We start from the raw sequence: 18,000 nt of genomic DNA, 5'->3' as shown, positions 1-18,000 counted from the left end.
GATAACTTTTTGCTCCGATAGACAAATTGGATGAAACCAATTTCATTGGAAAGAGGACTCACAGATATTTCTGTTGATATATAGTAGATCACCTAGATCATTATGTACAAGGAGTTATGATCATTTAAAGTTGGAGCAAAAATACGCCAGGCCTTAGTACTTTTTCCTGCACGTTTTACTATTCACTACTATTCACAGTTCGATCGGAATGTTCATAACTCGTTGCTCGGGTGTCCGTTTTGGATGATCCACATATCGTTGGAAAGATTATTCGATACTCTACGCAATGGAGGTTCATAATCTAAGTCATTATGCATGAAAAATTTATAATTCATTCTAGAAGATAGAACCCAACACGTTTGCGCACAAAATTTCAATGAAAAATTTTCTGGGGTATTACAATTTTTTGGGTAAAAGTACCCCCAGGACTCGATGGAATGAAACTGACACACACGACTGACTTGATCATAAGAGTAGAGTCCATAATCCACAATATCATAAATAAGAGATTTCATTCTAAGCATGGTTCTCAATAATCTATTTCAAGGAAGGGAATTTCATACAACATGTATATACTTGAATAACTTTCAATATCATGCTCATTACATATTACAACCATAATCCATAATATTATAACTTGGGGAATTTCATGAAGTACATGGGTATTCTACATATTGTACATGAGTGGGTTTTTGAAGTAAGCATAGCATAATTCTATAAGACTAGTTCATGAGTAATCCAACAATGTTCACAAGACACATTATCAACATGGATGACATTGAATCATAGAGGCCTATCATGATTCCTTTTCTTAGTCACAATTTAGCTATAATGCATGATTTCTAGTCTCTTAGATATTTTATCAAACACCTTACATGCACAACTTAGGCATATGTGTAAATCATACAATTACTTATCATAAATAATCAAACTTATATATTTTCAACTCATATAATGTCATAAATTTATAATAACACATAAAGATTCTATCTTGGCATCATTTAACACATAAACATGATCAATAATCCATTCATAACATGAAAAACATGATATATAGTTTTAGAAAAGGGTTCTTGAACTTCATGGACGAAAGGAGTCGATGAATTAACACATGCATACCTTAGATAGGAAACCTTGATGATTTCCTGAAGAGTTCTTGGATTAGGAAACTTAATTCTTGATTATCTTGGAAAAAGGCTTGAATTTTGCTTTTGAGAGATGAGTTTAATGGAAACCCTAATCTTGTGGTTGAGAGTGTAAGAGAGGGTTTTTAAGATGCTTAACTGAAGAAAAATGGGAAAAATTATGCCTCTTTAGGGTTATAAGTCATGGAAAGTGAAGGAAATGACCAAAATACCCTAGCAAAACTGCCCTTGAATTGCTAGAAAAATTACTTGATGCCATTCGTGATAGGCCATCAGGTCCATGGTAGGCCGTCACCGATGGTCGTCACAAAAGGGGTCCAAATTCTTGATTTTCTGCCCAGGGATGACGACGTCATCAAAAATGTTGTCAGAATGTGATGACATCGTCAAAAAGGTCGTCAGAAATGTGATAGCCCATCAAAAACATCGTCACCATTTTCCAGCTTGATATGCTGGAATAAAATGGAGATAACTCTTTGCTCCGATATCGTATTTAGGCTAAATTGGTATCGTTGGAAATATAATTCAATTATCTATCTGTTGATAGGTCATGAGCTCAAAAATTCCAAGTATAATGAGAGATATTCTCATTTGAAGTTGACTATACTAATATCCTTCTCAAGAATTCAATCGGTAAGGAATGTTTTGATTCGTCTGATAGCTGGGAGGTATTTGAAGCCTTAATATACATCTAACTTACTCATAAAACTATAAAAAAACCATGATGTACTATGCATGAGCTTGGTACATGGCTCTAAAATTGGTTTGGATTTTTTGGGGTATTACATGATGTTTCATAGGCCTTGCCTCCTAATACAAGAACCCCATCCATGTAGGAATCTCCCATTCAGATGTCCTACTCAGACCAGACAAAGATTCACTTTCTTTCTATAGTGATTAGAACTCTATAGAAAGAGTATCATAGAAATTCTCCGATCGAGTATAAGTTTTTAGAATAAGTTAGTCCGGAAATCCAGTACTTCAGTTTAGCAGTCAGAATAGACAAGTTCAGATTGTGTGGTTTCCCTATCTTTTCACCTAATCGCACTATTCAAAATCTCATGAATGTGATCATTCTAATATGGACCAACTAGGTAGTTGCGTGTTCAACTTGGTTCGTGTATCATTCCTAAGTTTCAAATCTCAGATAACTAGTTATGACTCAATTCCTAGGTGCCTTATTCATCACCTCAATTTTCCTCAGCAGCTCAGCCCAACCATTATTCCTCAAGGGACCTTGTGTCCCAAGGGGGATATACGCTATATCCCCCAAACTTTTAGGACATAAACATGCCGCTCTCTTCTCATAACGAATCCAGTTTGGAGTAATGAGTACCCATAAGTTGACCCTATAACTCTAATCGTGGTCATACGCCATGTACTCAAGGTACTCAGTTCAGATCACAATATTCAGCTCATGTATCACATTCCAGACCCAGTTACGTTCTCATGTTACCGCTCATGTATATTAAGTAGTTAAACTTAGACTCAACCCAAGGCAATAACTTTTCTTAAGCATATCCAGTTTTATGTTTAGATTTCAGTTACAAATGTGGTATTTAGTTCCATGCTCAGTTTTTGTTTCAAACTTGGTGTCTTTACCCTTACATATTTAGTCACATGTTCAAGAGTCAGTTCAGTCATATATTCACGCATCAGATATGCGTGATCAACTTATTAGTACTCTCAATCATACATTCATGCATTAGCTCAGTCATAAAATCATGCATCAGATATGGATGCTCAGTATGAAACTCAGTAATGTCAAACATGTAGTCATGTTTCAGTTGTTCATGATTAGTATACACTCTATCTTATCATTTCTTCTATCTAAATCAGTCTTATTCAAGGACAAATGTTCTTAAGGGGGAGATATTGTACTACCCCACACTTTTACCTAGATTAAAATCATCCCAGAGGTGTTAAAGACTTATTTTAAAAGATGAATCCACTTTTATACATCTGGTATTCTCAAGATTTTTACTTTTTATCATGTGAGAAATTGAATAAGCTTTCCATCGATACCAAATTCGCCCAAATCCGACACCCGAGCGAAGAGTTAGAGCCTTTTTTGTAAGGCAGTATGCCACATGAGCCATTAGCGTGTTGCGAAGCAGGTCAAAATGGAAATCGTCAAAATTCAGTGAGCCTCCATAATTATGGCGCATCACGTCAGGGCTTAAATTTAGAATAGTCCTTTTTCTAGTGTCTCAATGCGATACCACCGGGCCGCAGTGAACTTCCAGGTCCCATCCAGTATTGCAACATGATTTCACTGCATTGCACCGTCAGCCCAGTTCCTAGTTGGTAATTTCCAGTGAAATGGCGCGATAGCACCGCGTCGCGCCAGCCTGCCAAATCAAAAATTTTTCTCAAAAATAAAATACGCATCCAAGGGTTAAAAGGGTTAATTTCTAAACCCTATATAAACCCAATAACACGTGATTCAACCATATTTTATCCAAAATATAGGGTTTCTCTTAAGTTCCTCTCAAGAACAAGCTAGGATTTTCAATTGAGGATTCATATTCAAGACTTAAATTCAAGAATCTCTCTGTCAATCTTCATAGAATCAAGAACTAAGGTATGCGCAGTGTTGATTCATGGACTCCATTCATCCATGAAGCTCAAGAACCCTATTTTAAACTATATGTCATGATGTTCTTGTTTTGAATTGATTATTTTCATGTTGTTATTGTTGTATGATTGCCAAGATTTTATCTTTATCATATTTTTATCAAACCATATTAGTATAGGGTTGAAATTCATGCAATTGAGTTAAATTATAGAACCATGTTGTATTAAATTGATAATCATACCTATGCCCTAAGTGTGCATGGAGGGTGTTTGATAGTATGCCCTAGTGAATGAATGATGATCAAGTACTTAGTTTCCATATGTCAAGATTATGTCATGCCTCTTAAGTTATGCTATACCTATTTGATTAAGATGATTCCTATGCTAAACCTATGCATTGTGATTGCTTGATGGGATGTTCATAAGATTAGAAACATGAAATTATGCCATTTTTATGCGCATTAATATCCATGTACAACATTATGATGATCATGTGCTTCATGAAATTCCCAAATATGAAATTATGAATTATTGATATTGGTCATGTGATCAAAAGTGTCAAGCCTTGTCAGTTTTATTCTACCGAGTCCTCGGGGTACTTGTACCCGACAATTTAGCTGTGTGCCTAGAGCTACATCATGTTTTTATGATACTCTCAGTCAAGCCATGATCAGTAGAATTCTGTCAATCATGTGACTCAGGAAAACTCAGTAAAATTAGTATCAATCCAGTCAGTCATCAGGTCTAAGTAGCATTCCATCTGTCAATGGAACTCAGTGAACTCAGTTTAGCTTCCGTAAACAATACCATTAGTGTCAGTTTAGTTCAGTTAGTCAGTTCAGTATCTATTCATTTGGGAGTAGGATTCATCACCGAGTGAATCCAAGGATAGGGAATCACCTGTTATTCATGGAGGGTGTGATCCTTAGAAGAAATCCTTGCATTCCATAACTACGTAGCCAACGTAGGTTGAGATGTACCCCTATGCGTAGGGCTACTAATACATCTAGTTTAGGGTTATTCCTACAGGAGGGTTGATGGAATAAGTTTCTATTAGAGAGGATTACCTCACAACTTGTCTTTACCTGTGACACTATATTGACACCCTTTCAGCTGGGGTGATAGGTTGGATCCCACCAGTTCAGTTCCAGGGAATGTCGGTTAGATGATTACCTCCCATATTCTTAATTTCAGTCTCAGTCTTAGTCTCAGTAATAGAGCTCAGATAAGTCTACAGATTTTAGGATTGTCATATACAGTCACTTAATACAGTACATAACACAGCTAGTTCTATCAAAACTTAGACTGTCAGATACAGTCACTCATTATCTGTATACTAGTTATACAAAATTCATGTTATCAGTATTCAGACTCAGGACTATCTGATACAGTCAATTAGATCAGTTCTTCATAATCAAAACTATTAGAAATAAATATTCAGATTATCCATATTAGTAAACTTAGTTGTCAGCTTACCAGTAATAAAGTTAATCTGTATTCCATTAATAGTAAACTCAGGTATCAATAAATCTCTGTTATCAGTAGAATCAGTATTCAGAAGTCAATATCAGTCCTATCACAATATCAGTCACACTTACGTATTCATGCATGTATTCTTACGTTCAAATCATTCAGTTAGTTAGTGTTGTCCATGCATATGAACCCTTTTGCATTAAACCTACCTCACTTGCATAACAGTACATTCAAAGTACTAACACATTTGCACTATGGTGTCTTATACCATAGGTTCAGAGACACAAGCTCCAAAGCATCAGTAGTATCCCAGTTCAGCAGTCAGAGTCAGCAGTGAGTCCTCATCCTTCGAGGACATGATAATTACTTTATTGTTTTTAGTTTTTAGTTTATTCCAGTAGTTGGGGTTAGTTGGGGACCTCTCCCATCAACTCCACAGTTTTCAGACAGTTTAGAGGCTTTCAGACTACAACATGTTTTCAAGCAGTTTATCTCAGTTCTGCGTATTATCACACCCCACTACAGATATAGTATTATATTCAGTATTAGTTTAGTTTTGAACCTTATGGACTTACAACTTATATTCCGCATATTTACAACGTATTATTCATTGCTCAGTTATAGATATTAGTCATGGGTTATCTTGTGGTTCTTCGGGGACATGAGCACCATGTAGCATTCCGGGTACTAGATTTGGGAGTTTGCTTTCTTTGCTTCTAACATTGTTGACAGTCTTCCTTTGAGACACATTAGGCTCGAATTCTCCTTGATTCCCAGGCCTCTACCATTTTTAATACCTTGACTAGTCAATGTAGAAATGATCTATGAAGAAGCAATCCATTTAAGAGACTGTTGAGCTCTTCTCTCAAATAGACAGGTCCCTTTCTAACGCTTCATTCTTATGAATTGCATACATAAGGTGTTTTTGTGAATTCTTTAATTTCTCTTTAGATCAATCTAAAGGATTGAGGCTTCCTTCTCCCTTTTTACCATATAAAATATTTTTCTTTTACAGTTGACTCAAGCAATTAGGATTTTCAGAGTTCAATTTAGTTACCATTTCTTCAATCTCAGATATCTAAAGAGTTAAGGCAATCAATTCATGTTTTTGATTCTCTACTTTCTTCTCTAATGCATTTTTCTCAGTAGTTAATTCATATACAGAGTGTATCAACTCATCAATAATATTTTTTATCCTCCTAGAAGTGTAGTTATCTAGGTTTTCCTTAAGGTAATGAGTGTTACCTCCTTGACTCCTTCATCCTTTGTGTTTTCCAAGAATGCAAACATGGAATCATAGATAACTGTACTATTTTCCACTGCTAGAATATAAATATCTCCAGTCTTCTTATTTTCACCCAAATCATTGGAGGAGTCTCCCGATGCTGCTATTTGAGAACATTAGGAACTTGAGGTTATTTTCTTATCTTCCCGTTTCAGCATGAAATCATCTCCATGCTCTTTACCTTTCCCAGATTTGGTGGACAAGTATTCCCATGTAGCCAACACCCTTTTTACTCTACAGTTAGCTGCATCTTTTCTTCTTAATGTTTTAGGATTTTGATTCTTCTTTTGCATTGGGTAGTTTTTCATGAATTCTTTAGAGCTTTTACCTCATTTTTCCATAGATCTAATAATCCTTGTTGCCAAAAGTGCAATATCAGTGTCTTCTTTACCTGAGTCAAAATCAAAAGCCTTTAAAGTCAGGAATCTTTTCCTTTTTGCTTTCTTTTCGTCCACCTTAGTTTAGTTATAGCAATAATGATGACCAGACCACTCTAGGTATGAGCCTTATAGAGTGAACCTATCTCTAATACCATTTGTTAAAACCCTTAGGGGTTGTACCACATAGCGAGGGACCAAGTCCCTCTAAATCAATCTCAGCCAAAGTCACAGTAAAGCAATAGTAAAGTGTTTGAAAGATAAAGTCTTTGCAAGAAATAAATAACACAAAGATTTAAAAACATGGAAATCTCCTTGCTCAAGGAAGTAAAAACCACGGCTTGCCCTCACAAGCACCAATATAGTTCACTAAAATCAAACTCTTGATTACAGACTCGACTGTGAACCTAACTCTAGGTTTCTCCTACTTGTAATACCTCTATTTCAAGCACACCTTGTCACCTCTTCCAAGTCACCCTAAAAAACTGGTTAGCTCTAATCAACAACAAGCTTAGGCAACTCTACCTAAGAACTTCTCTCAATAAGCAGAAACACTACTCTTATAGAATGAGTAGTTTAGTTACAAATCAGCAGTCACTTAAGAACAATTTTTATTTAAGCACACATAATCAGCTAAGAACTTGAGCAGTGTTGAAATGGGGTTTTTCCTGCCTCTCTTCACTCTTTGTAATTACAAAAAACCATTTAATAAAGAGCCATTTTTTTCCTTTTATAGATGAGTAATGATTAAGGCTAAAACATCATTGGACCAGGTGTCCTAATCAATACAAAATAGCACCTACAAATTTGTTACACAAGAGGGAAAAATTGTCCAGACAACACGTGCCAGCTGTACTGTACCTATCCAAGGACCTGGTCCTTTGCAGTTTAGCTACTCATCATCAAAACTATATATAACACATCTATAAGAGTTTGATGTTTGTCGATTTTTAGATTACCCTTAGGTAACATGCTTTTTATGTATAATGATGAGAAGAGGAGGTTCAAACACTCCAAAAAAATAAACATCCCTTAGTTTATCATTAGAATCCATGAGAGTTGGCAAAATATGGAATTAGTATAATCCCATGGTTTTGATTACAATGAATTTTAGATTCATGTCCCGACTAAACAATGGTGACAGTCTTATATCTCTTATAAACTAGTAGGATATTCTTTTTTGACTTAAAAGTAGTTTACTTAGGTTTTTATAGAGCGGTTTGTTCCCTTAAATATGTGGAAAGATAGGATAATCCCATATGAGCACTTGATTCAAGATAACATTTCAATGATTGAATAGGTGACAAAATTTCACGTATATTCTCAATCATGCTTTGTAGATCTTGCTCGATGATGCTGTGAGGCTTTGATGGTTCATGATAAGACTGATCTATCCTATTTGTTTGGTAACATATCAGGTAATAACATATGTGTAACACCCCAAAATCCCTAAGTTCATTTCTTAGACTTAGCATAAAAATCCCATAGGACAAATCTAACTATGAGTTATTTTCAAGTTAGATGAGTCTTCATTACCACTCGTTCTATGTATTTAGCCGAAAGTTCTAAAGGATGAAAAATTATCCCAGTGGAAATAATTCCAGACAATGGGTCATTGCCAGTAGTGATGAGTCGTCATACATCCCATCCTAAAGAAGTATAGAGATAATTTTTGAAATTTGAAAATTAAACTTTGTGTCCATGACTGCTGATGATGAGTAGTCACCTAGGATTCCTTCATTGCGAACATGACGGTGGTGGTCATGATCGTGAAGGGTAATTAGGTCCAGGCCGAGTCATTCTTCTTTGCAAATGCAATGAGATTTTCAGGAATGTGTAACCTTAGCCGTAAATATAAAGGCTAAATTTTGGCCGAGTCAATATAGAACCTCACAATCGTTAGGTGGGGTCCATGATCACAAACTACTATTTACAAAATAGTAGAACTACCTTATTTTTGATATTTTCCATTATTTTTAGACCTCTAAGCTTTGGGAAAGGCAATTTTTGGGGGTTTCTTCATTGGCTTTTGTGTGGGTAACCTCTAAACTCTTGTTTTTTTATTTCCCATTAATTATGCCTTTAAAATGACCTTCTTACGTCAATTTTGAAATTAATTCTTGGGGTTTTTATCGATAAAGACTAAAAATGGTTTTTATTTGATTTGCACCTCATATTTAACTCATTTTCACAAGTGTTTTTAATCTAGACTCTTATAACCTTAGGTAGTGTGTTTAGAAATAGAATTCTAATTTTAGCCGTTTTGTTTTCAAATTCATTTTTGAGTTTGTTTTGGACTAGTCTTAACTATAGTCAACATGCAAATCATTGACTTTCTTTTAATGTATTGGTGCTATATTTGAATGTTTTAGTTGATTTCAAGGCCATTCAAAAGGGGAGGGCTCCTTATTGAAGCACTTTTGGGTGAATTTCATTATTTCGGGCTAGGTTATGGGTTAACTTTCTTTGAATTAGGCTGGGTAGTTAATGAACAAGTAAAACATGCTAGGGGTTTTGGAAAATAACTATAGAAATCATGTTTCGAAATTATTATTGCTATTGTGTGCCCGTACGAAGGCTTATATTCTTTTTGTTGTTGACTTGACATATCATGTATTGCGTGTTGCCTATATGGGGGATTTTATTTGACATCATTGGCCTTATTGTTCATTTATATACTTAATTTTGAATGTAATATCTTTTCATGTGCTCAAATAGATGTTATAGGCCTTATAGAGCATTGTTTGCCTTTATTATGATGAAAAAACACGAACTACAGGTTGATATGATACTAATAATGTCTTCCATGCATATTTATTCCAATGTTAACAAGCTAGAACTAACATGACACCTTATTAATATATTGAGTTTCTTTTAGAGCTCACCTATATATTTATTTAATGTGTTGGATATCTTTATTAGATGTGATTGTGAGTATATCATCCTCATTTAATATATATATACACCATGAGATACTGGTAGCAAAAATAAATCACTTTTGAAAAACCCTTAGCTGAGGTGATTTACTGACAAGGTTGATTATGATGTTTCAGGAAGTCTAGGTCGAGGTCATTGGTGATAATTTTGAGTTGAGATTTAAAAAATATATGGGTTGTGAACCCCCATGGCTTCTATCCTAGAAACACTGAGCTCAGAAGGTGTAGTGACCCTTCAGATCATTTTCCTTATTTTCACTTATTTTTGCCATTAAATAATTTGTATAGCTACCCCAAGTTATTTATCACTTGCTAGAACTGAAGTTTGGCTACAAGGCAGTTCGTTTGTTTTTTAGAGCCAATTTCTCGTTTTGAAGTCTTTACTAGTTCCAAATGGCCATTGGGTGTAAAATTTAGTAAAATAATCTCGTATGAAAATTCTAATTGCTCCAGAAGCTTTGAAATATTGATTTTAGGTTAGGTGGACCATTGGTTTGTTTGGACTATTGGTCGAAAAGTTAAGAAAATGAAATAAGGGTGTGGGATCGATATTTGGTCGAAACAACCTCTGATGGAAAATCTATTTGTGCCACTGAGTTTGGAATGTCGAATTTGGTATGGTTACATGTCCATTTGTGTATATAGGATTCTAAACGAATTTCGAGCACCCGTTTGAGCATATTTTAGACTTGGAAAATCTGGTGGCACTGCGATCGCGTTATCAATGTCACGATCACAACAAGTCTGATCATCTCAATCTGTTATGATCGTGAGGTTCAAGTCACAATCACATTTTGCATATATAGGCCTAATATTGTGTGATTGCAACAGCTCAGTTGCGATAGCGACACCTGTATACCTGGACTGGGTATAAAAGGACTCATTTCCACAATTTTGGCCATTCTTCAGCACTTCTTTGAGAGCTAAAAACCCAAAATAGTGTGAGAACTTAAAATTGAAGCTTGTTGGTGATTGGGAAGCTAGATACATATTTATTTTTGCGATTATCTTTTGATTTGAGGTAAGAATTCACCTTTTTCTTGTTGAAATTTCTTGATTTATTGCTCAAAACTCCAAAACCTTTAGGGATTTATTTGAGCCCCAATATAGTTTTTTTTTTCTATTTTTAAGGATAATGATTCCTTGAGCATGTAAGAATGCTGGGTTAGTTTCGGAGATTCAATTTTCGTAAGTGGGACCTATATGAGGCCTTGATGTGATATTTGGACTCGAAGCACAATGGTGCAATATGGGTATTTTTATTCTTGTATTGACGAGTATAATGTGTTTATGAAATCTTGGCATCTTGATAAGGCTTCTCGGAAGAAAAAACAATAGTTTCATAATTCATTGAGCTTTTTTTGGTTTTGGGGTAGGCTAGGTTTATCTCTTGTTAGATTGAGCTATTCCATAGTATTCTTATGATATTGTATTAGATTTGGGATGGGTTTTTGGCGTTGAATTGATGAAATACAAGATTTGGGTTAGTTGGACTGTTTAGGCTATTTTGAATCCATAGGGTTGAAAACTTAGCTGGTTTCATTATGCTTTAGGTGATTAGGACTTCATTTCTCATGTTTAGAATGAGAATGCCTTAGATTCCTCAATATTAAGTAAATATACTCAAGTTACTCATGCTTAGGGTAAGTTGTGCTTAGTTGCTTACACAAACAAAGGTTTCCTTAGTACTATTTGACTTAGTTAAAGTTCTTGAGAAGAATCTCTACCTTAGGGGTATGTGTGGTTTGCATAACATATAAGAGTGGATTTAGATACCTTAGCCTAGCTAGGGGTATGTAATACCCCGTACTCTTTCCTAGCTTGAAATCGTCTCAAAAAAATGTTAGAAGCTTTCTTTGAAAGATGAATCCGCCTTTGTACATGTGGTATTTTTAAGATTTTCACTTTTTATCACGTGGGAAATTCAACAAGCTTTCCATTGATATAAGATTCGCTTAAATACAATAACCGGGTAAAAAGTTATGACTATTTCAAGTTCCTATCGTAAAACAACGCCATATTGGTCAGAGGCGCGCCGCGCCACAAGCTAAAATGGCAATTGGCCTTTTTCAGTGTCTCAACGCGATTTCCCCCACGCCGCGCCAAATTTTGAGGTTACAAAGGAAGTGGCAACGCGATGGCTCCGCGTTGCCCCATCCCTCAATTTTCCAATTGTCATATTCCAATGACACGGTGCGATAGCGCCGCGTAACGCCAGGGGTCCAATTCGAGAAATTTTTACTGAAATTAAAAGATGCATCCAGGGTTAAAAGGGTCAATTTTCCACCCCAATTTAAGCCTTTTAACACGAAATTCAGCTATTGGGAACCTAAATTATACTCTCTTCTCTCAAAAACCTCTCAAGAACAACCTAGGGTTTTTCATAAAAGATTCAAAAATCAAGAATTTCCTCCGTCAATCTTCATGTATTTATGAACCTTGGTATGCACAATGTTCATTCATGGATTCCTTCCCTTTATGAAGCTCAAGAACCTTATTTTATCTATAAATTATGGTATTTATGTTATGGGTTATTTGTAATCATGTTGTTGAGGTTGATTGATTTCAAAGTTGGAATCTTTGTGTCTTTTTTTGTGGTATTATGTTTACATGCAAGATAAAATCCATGATTTAGTTGCTTATAATGTGTAATCTGATGATTTCACCTACGCCCTAAAATATGCATGCAACGTGTTTGATAAAATGCTTGGAAGAGTAGAAATCATGCATTATAGCCCAAAACATAAACTAAAAGTGACATGATTGTCATCCTCTTATGTTTATATGGTTTCCATGCTATCATTGTTAAATATGTATATTTTTGGAATGCCCATGATATTAGAACATGTGATTATGATATGATTATAAGCATTCCTGTCCATATTAGATAGTATGATAACTATGTACTTTGCGAAATCCCCAACTTATTATATTATGCATTGTTGATATTGGTCATGTATTCAAGAAAGTCAGGCTTTGTCAGTTTCCTTTCGTTGAGTCTTGGGGATACTTATACCTGACAATTTAGCTGTATGCCTAGAGCCAATGTCATATTTTCAAGATATTCTTAGTCAAGCCATGTTCAGTAGAATTCAGCCAGTCTCACGACTCAGGAAAACTCAGTAATCTCAGTAATATTCTGTCAGTCAACAAATCTCAGTTAACTCAGTCTAGTTCAGTTCAGTAACCCATGTTCAGTGTCTATTCAGATGGGAGTAGAAATTAACACCGAGTGAACCCAATGATGGGAACTCACCTGCCAGTAGAGGGTGTGATTCTTAGGAGAAATCCTTTCATTCCAGAACTACGTAGCCAGTGTAGGTTGAGACATCATACCTTCTAGTTGAGGGCAGATGAGGTGGCTTAACTTGCTTGTTGAGGGTTCCCACCGTTCTCATTAGAGTAACCTGCTAGTTGAGGGTCACTCACATGTTGTCCTTACCAGTGGTGCGATATTGATACCCTTCCAATTAGGGCATAAATTGGACCCCAATTCACCTATAATGCGTTATTTGGGGCATGTCAGTTAGAGAAATACTTCCCACAGTTTCATGTTACAGAACCAGGACTTTCAGATACAGCCAATCAGTCTCAATAATAGAACTCAGATAGTTCTATAGAATTTAGGACTGTCAGTTATAGTCAACTCAGGTTCTGTATAGAACTCAGCTAGTTCCATCAGATTCAGGACTGTCAGATACAGTCACTCATGTTATCAGTTATATTAGTTATCAGAACTCATTCATTAGTCATGTTAGTTATTAGTAAACTCACGTTATCACAATTTCAGTTATAGTTACTATGTATGTGTGCATGTATTCTCACGCTAATATTAGTCAGTTAGTCAGTATTGTTCATGCATATGAACCCCATGATTCAGCCTACCTTACATGCATACCAGTACATTCAAAGTGCTGATGCATTTGCGATATGGTGTCCTATACCATAGGTTCAGAGAAACCAGCTCCAGAGTATCTGTAGATTTCAGTCTCAGCAGTCAGAGTTAGAAGTGAGTCCTCATCTTTCGAGGACACGATTATTATTTTAATATCTCATTAATTAATTTATTATTTGGAGTTAGTTAGGGACATGTCTCATCAACTCCTTATTCTGACAGTCATGTTTAGAGGCTTTTCAGACTACAGTGTGTTTAGATAGCTTATTTTAGCTTTGTTTTGGGTATTCCATACCCCATCCATATATTACGATTTATTAGATCTTATTTTACAGTTTTGAACTTTATGGACTTCCAGTGCATGTTTCCATATTATACGATAAGTTATGCATTATACAGGTACAGATACCAGTCATGAGTTAGCTTGTGGTCCTTTAGAGTCATGAGCACCGTGTAACATTTTAGGTACTAGATTCGGGGTGTTACAGGGTAGAACTTGACTTAAAATATATTTTGAGGATTTAGAAGTGAGCTTTTGACCCACCTTAAGCCAAGATCGATATTAGTTCTCTTGAAATCCTTATTCACTTGTTGAATACCTAGAGAATGCCCTTTTAAGGCAATACTGAAAAACTTTGAAACTTGATGGTTATGTTGGTTAATGTGAGGCTTGAAGCTATTGATTATGCTATTATTTATGCTATTGATGATGCTATTCATGATGTTGAATATATATATATATATCCGGTTCAAGTCCGAAAGATGATTATGCTATTGATTAGGTACTCGGTTTGAGTTCGAAGGAGGATTATGACACTATTGATTATATTAACCGATTTGAGTTGGGTTATTGATTATATACATACTAGTTAGAGTTTGGCTATTGATTATATTGACCAGTTTGAGTTTGGCTATTGATTATTTATCAATTCAAGTTTGGCTATTGATTATATTTACCGATCTGAGTCTGGATATGCATATTATGCTATGTTGATATATTTCTTATGATTAATAATATTGGGATGTGAGATTTAAAGTAGCAAGTTGGCTAAGTTGAAAAATAAGGAAATGGTTATATTATGGCAAGACATTGGCAAGACATAAATGGACTCTGGTGGTATAGTTAACAAATGATGGTTAGTTGATAAATGAGGACTAGTGGAGATATGATGATTAGCCGATAATTAAATCAGTTATAAGAAATGGATAGTTGATTAATGGACTAGTGTATGAATGATGATAAGGTTTCTAAATGTTGGTAAAGTATAGAATGTGGTTACTTTGTCAAATATTGGTAAATTGTGGAATGATGGTTAAATAACGAGTTGGTTATTTGTAAACGATGAATGGTTGCTTTATTTTATCTTTGAGTGTACTCTCCAGGTGTATGGGAGTTTGCGCTGAGTTATTTACTTTTTTCCATCACTTTACATATGGGAGCCAATTTTGTAATTATGACTATATGTGTTGATGCTTTACGTTATGTTATTATTCCAATTTGTTTATTTATCAATGCACAATAATGTTGGAGGTACTTTAGGTTTATTTATACCTTGACTTAGTTTTGTTATATTACATTTTATCATACTTATATCATAATTTAGCTCAGTCGACCGATGATGCCTACTAAGTACCCATCGTTTTATTACTCATACTACATTTTTTTCCTTTTTTGGTGTAGATCTGAGTAATAGATTTCACCATTGATTGGTGATCATACTGTGTTTATTTTTTGGAGATAGGTTGAGTTCTTAGAGTCAGAGTCACCAATTTCCATATATCTTTGATATCAAGTCTTTAGTTATCGTGACAAATATTGTTGACTATTAAGTTTTTGAGTTGTGTTATTATTAGATGTTCTTGTGCTGTCTCTATTAGGTCGTGGGATGGTATCTTGTATTGACTATTTTATCTATTTTAAACTCTTCATTTATTTATAAATGTGTTGTTAATTTTTGCCTATGATTGGGCATTTTCCGTCGAGTTAACCTATTATGTTTGACTCTGAGTTATGATTTGGCTTACCTATTGGAGAGTTAGAGTAAGTGGCTATCATTAACTATAAATTGGGTCATGAAAAATTGGTATAGAGCCTAGGTTACATGTTTTGTTGGTACAAGAGCAAATGTCTAGTAGAGTCCTACAGATCAAAACAATGGCGTTCGTTTCCTATCTTTGGGATGCTATGGGACATTCTTTAGAGTTCCTTACTTCTTTAATTTATATTATGCTAAGAGTATGATTTTGTTTGTAAAGTATTTCCTTAACTCTACTCTTTTGCAGATGGCTAGGACATGTACTATCGCTATACGAGATGAAGGTCCTAAGATCCAGCCTACAGATCCTATTACTGTTCATGGATAACCCAGAGGTTGTGGATAGCCACGTGATATGTCACCAGCTAGGGGACAGTATAGGCTACCTTCCCCAAATCATATAGTTTCTCCTAAGCTGGAGATTCTTTCGTCCCAGCTAGTGGTGGGCCAAGGACCAACCCAGGATCTACCAGAGTTTATTTCTTCTTTAGTGGCACATTATTTTATCTTTTTGGGATAGTTAATGGTGTTCCATCTGATGGTGCATTATCTACAGATCAAAGTGGTACTGAGTAAGGGCACAACTTGTAACTGCAGCTCCTAGAGTTGAGGTTCCTTCTGCACTAGTAGTTGCTTGACCAGTGGTTACCCAGACTGCTATATCTTCTGAGTAGTAGAGGATATTGGGTAGATTTTTGATATTAGCTCTACTAGTTTTTTTAGTTCTCCGAGTGAGGATGCATATGAGTTTCTGATTTCTTATGAGGATAGGCTCTATAATTTAGGCTTTATTGAGACTTGTGGTGTGGATTACACCATATTCTAGTTGGATTTGGCTGCTCGACATTAGTGGAGAGCTTATATGGATTCTAGATCAACTGGATCTTTCCCTTGACATGGACTTAGTTCTCTGTGATGTTCTTGGAGAAGTACATACTTCACAACCTTAAAGATCATTTGAGGGATCGGTTCTCTAGATTAGAGTAGGGATTCATGATAGTTCCAGAGTGTGAGACTTGTTTTCATGAGTTGGCTATGTATGCGACTTCTACTTTGGACACTGAGTATGAGAGAGTTTGTTGCTCTATTAAAGGGTTGAGACTTCCCATTCGTATGTATATTTAGAGTTTGGTTGCTGCGGGTAGGTATTTTGATAAGGTTGTAGATCACTCTCGGGTGATAAAAGAGATGCATCATGAGGCCAAAAGGGAAATGATAAGAGGCCTAGATATCAGGAAAGCTTTAGTGAGAGCCATAGTAAGTATCGATTCAGAGGCAGTAGTTCTTATGCTGGGCATTCTCCGCATCTATTGTATCAGCCTCAGAATCAGCCTTGTCAACCTATTCATGCTGTGCTTCAAATTAGTGACGAAGGTTAGTCTAATGCCAGAGATTGCCCAGGTCAAGGTACCACCTAGGTCAAGGTAGTGGTCAATCTTGGAGGGGTTTATCTTCTGGCTATTCTAGTCGTGGTGGTTGTTTTGGGTCAGCTAGATCTATTGATTCTAGTTTAGTCTAGGGAGCCTATTATCTTTGCAGATCTCTTGGTCATTATTCTCGAAAGCGACCTAGTCATGGGGCGATTGTTATTTCAGCTCAGGGTACTTCCCTTATTAGAGTTGTTTATCCCTCAGCTAGAGATGGTTCTCATGGTTGTAGGGGTGATTCCTAGGGTACTCGAGGATATTCTCAGGAAGGCAGGATCAAAGGTCGATTAGGTGCAGAGCCAGGTGGCGAGCCTAGTCAGTTGTATGCAGTACCTACTAGACCTGAGGCTTAGACTTCAAATGTTATTGTTACAGGTATGATTTTGGTGTGCCGCCAGTTGGCCCTTGTTTTATTTGGTCTGGGATCCACTTATTCTTATATTTCTGCTTATTATACACTATGGTTGGAGTTTTCTTATGACATATTATATGTGCCATTACACGAATCTAACATATTATCTGTGCCATTACACGAATCTACTCTACTAGGTGATTTTTTGTAGTGGATTGATTTTTAAAATCATATGTTGTGATTGTTGAAGATGTTGATACTTATGATGATCTTATTATTCTAGATATGGTGGATTTTGATGTTATTTTGGGCATGGACTGGTTATCCCACTATCATGCGGTCACAAATTGTTTTGCCAAAATCGTTACCTAAACAATGCCTGATGTAGCCCCAATTGTATGGCAAAGAGGGGTTAGACATGAACCAACGGGGATTATTTCTTCTATTTATTCTTAAAGGCTTATATCGAGGGGTTGCGAGTCTTATCTCATTTTTAT

At 35.8% G+C, this 18,000-nt stretch overlaps 1 long non-coding RNA gene across 1 annotated transcript; it reads left to right on the top strand.

The window, feature by feature from the left end:
- The first annotated feature begins 5,553 nt into the window (after window positions 1-5,553).
- LOC124886734 lies at window positions 5,554-17,785 on the top strand. The gene is made up of 2 exons (XR_007044084.1): window positions 5,554-10,015; window positions 15,972-17,785. It is a non-coding gene; the product is annotated as an uncharacterized LOC124886734 (long non-coding RNA).
- Window positions 17,786-18,000: the final 215 nt, after the last annotated feature.

The sequence above is a fragment of the Capsicum annuum genome, chromosome 8, assembly GCF_002878395.1.
Source record: "Capsicum annuum cultivar UCD-10X-F1 chromosome 8, UCD10Xv1.1, whole genome shotgun sequence".
NCBI lineage: Eukaryota > Viridiplantae > Streptophyta > Magnoliopsida > Solanales > Solanaceae > Capsicum > Capsicum annuum.
This window is presented reverse-complemented; position numbering and strand designations above follow the sequence as displayed.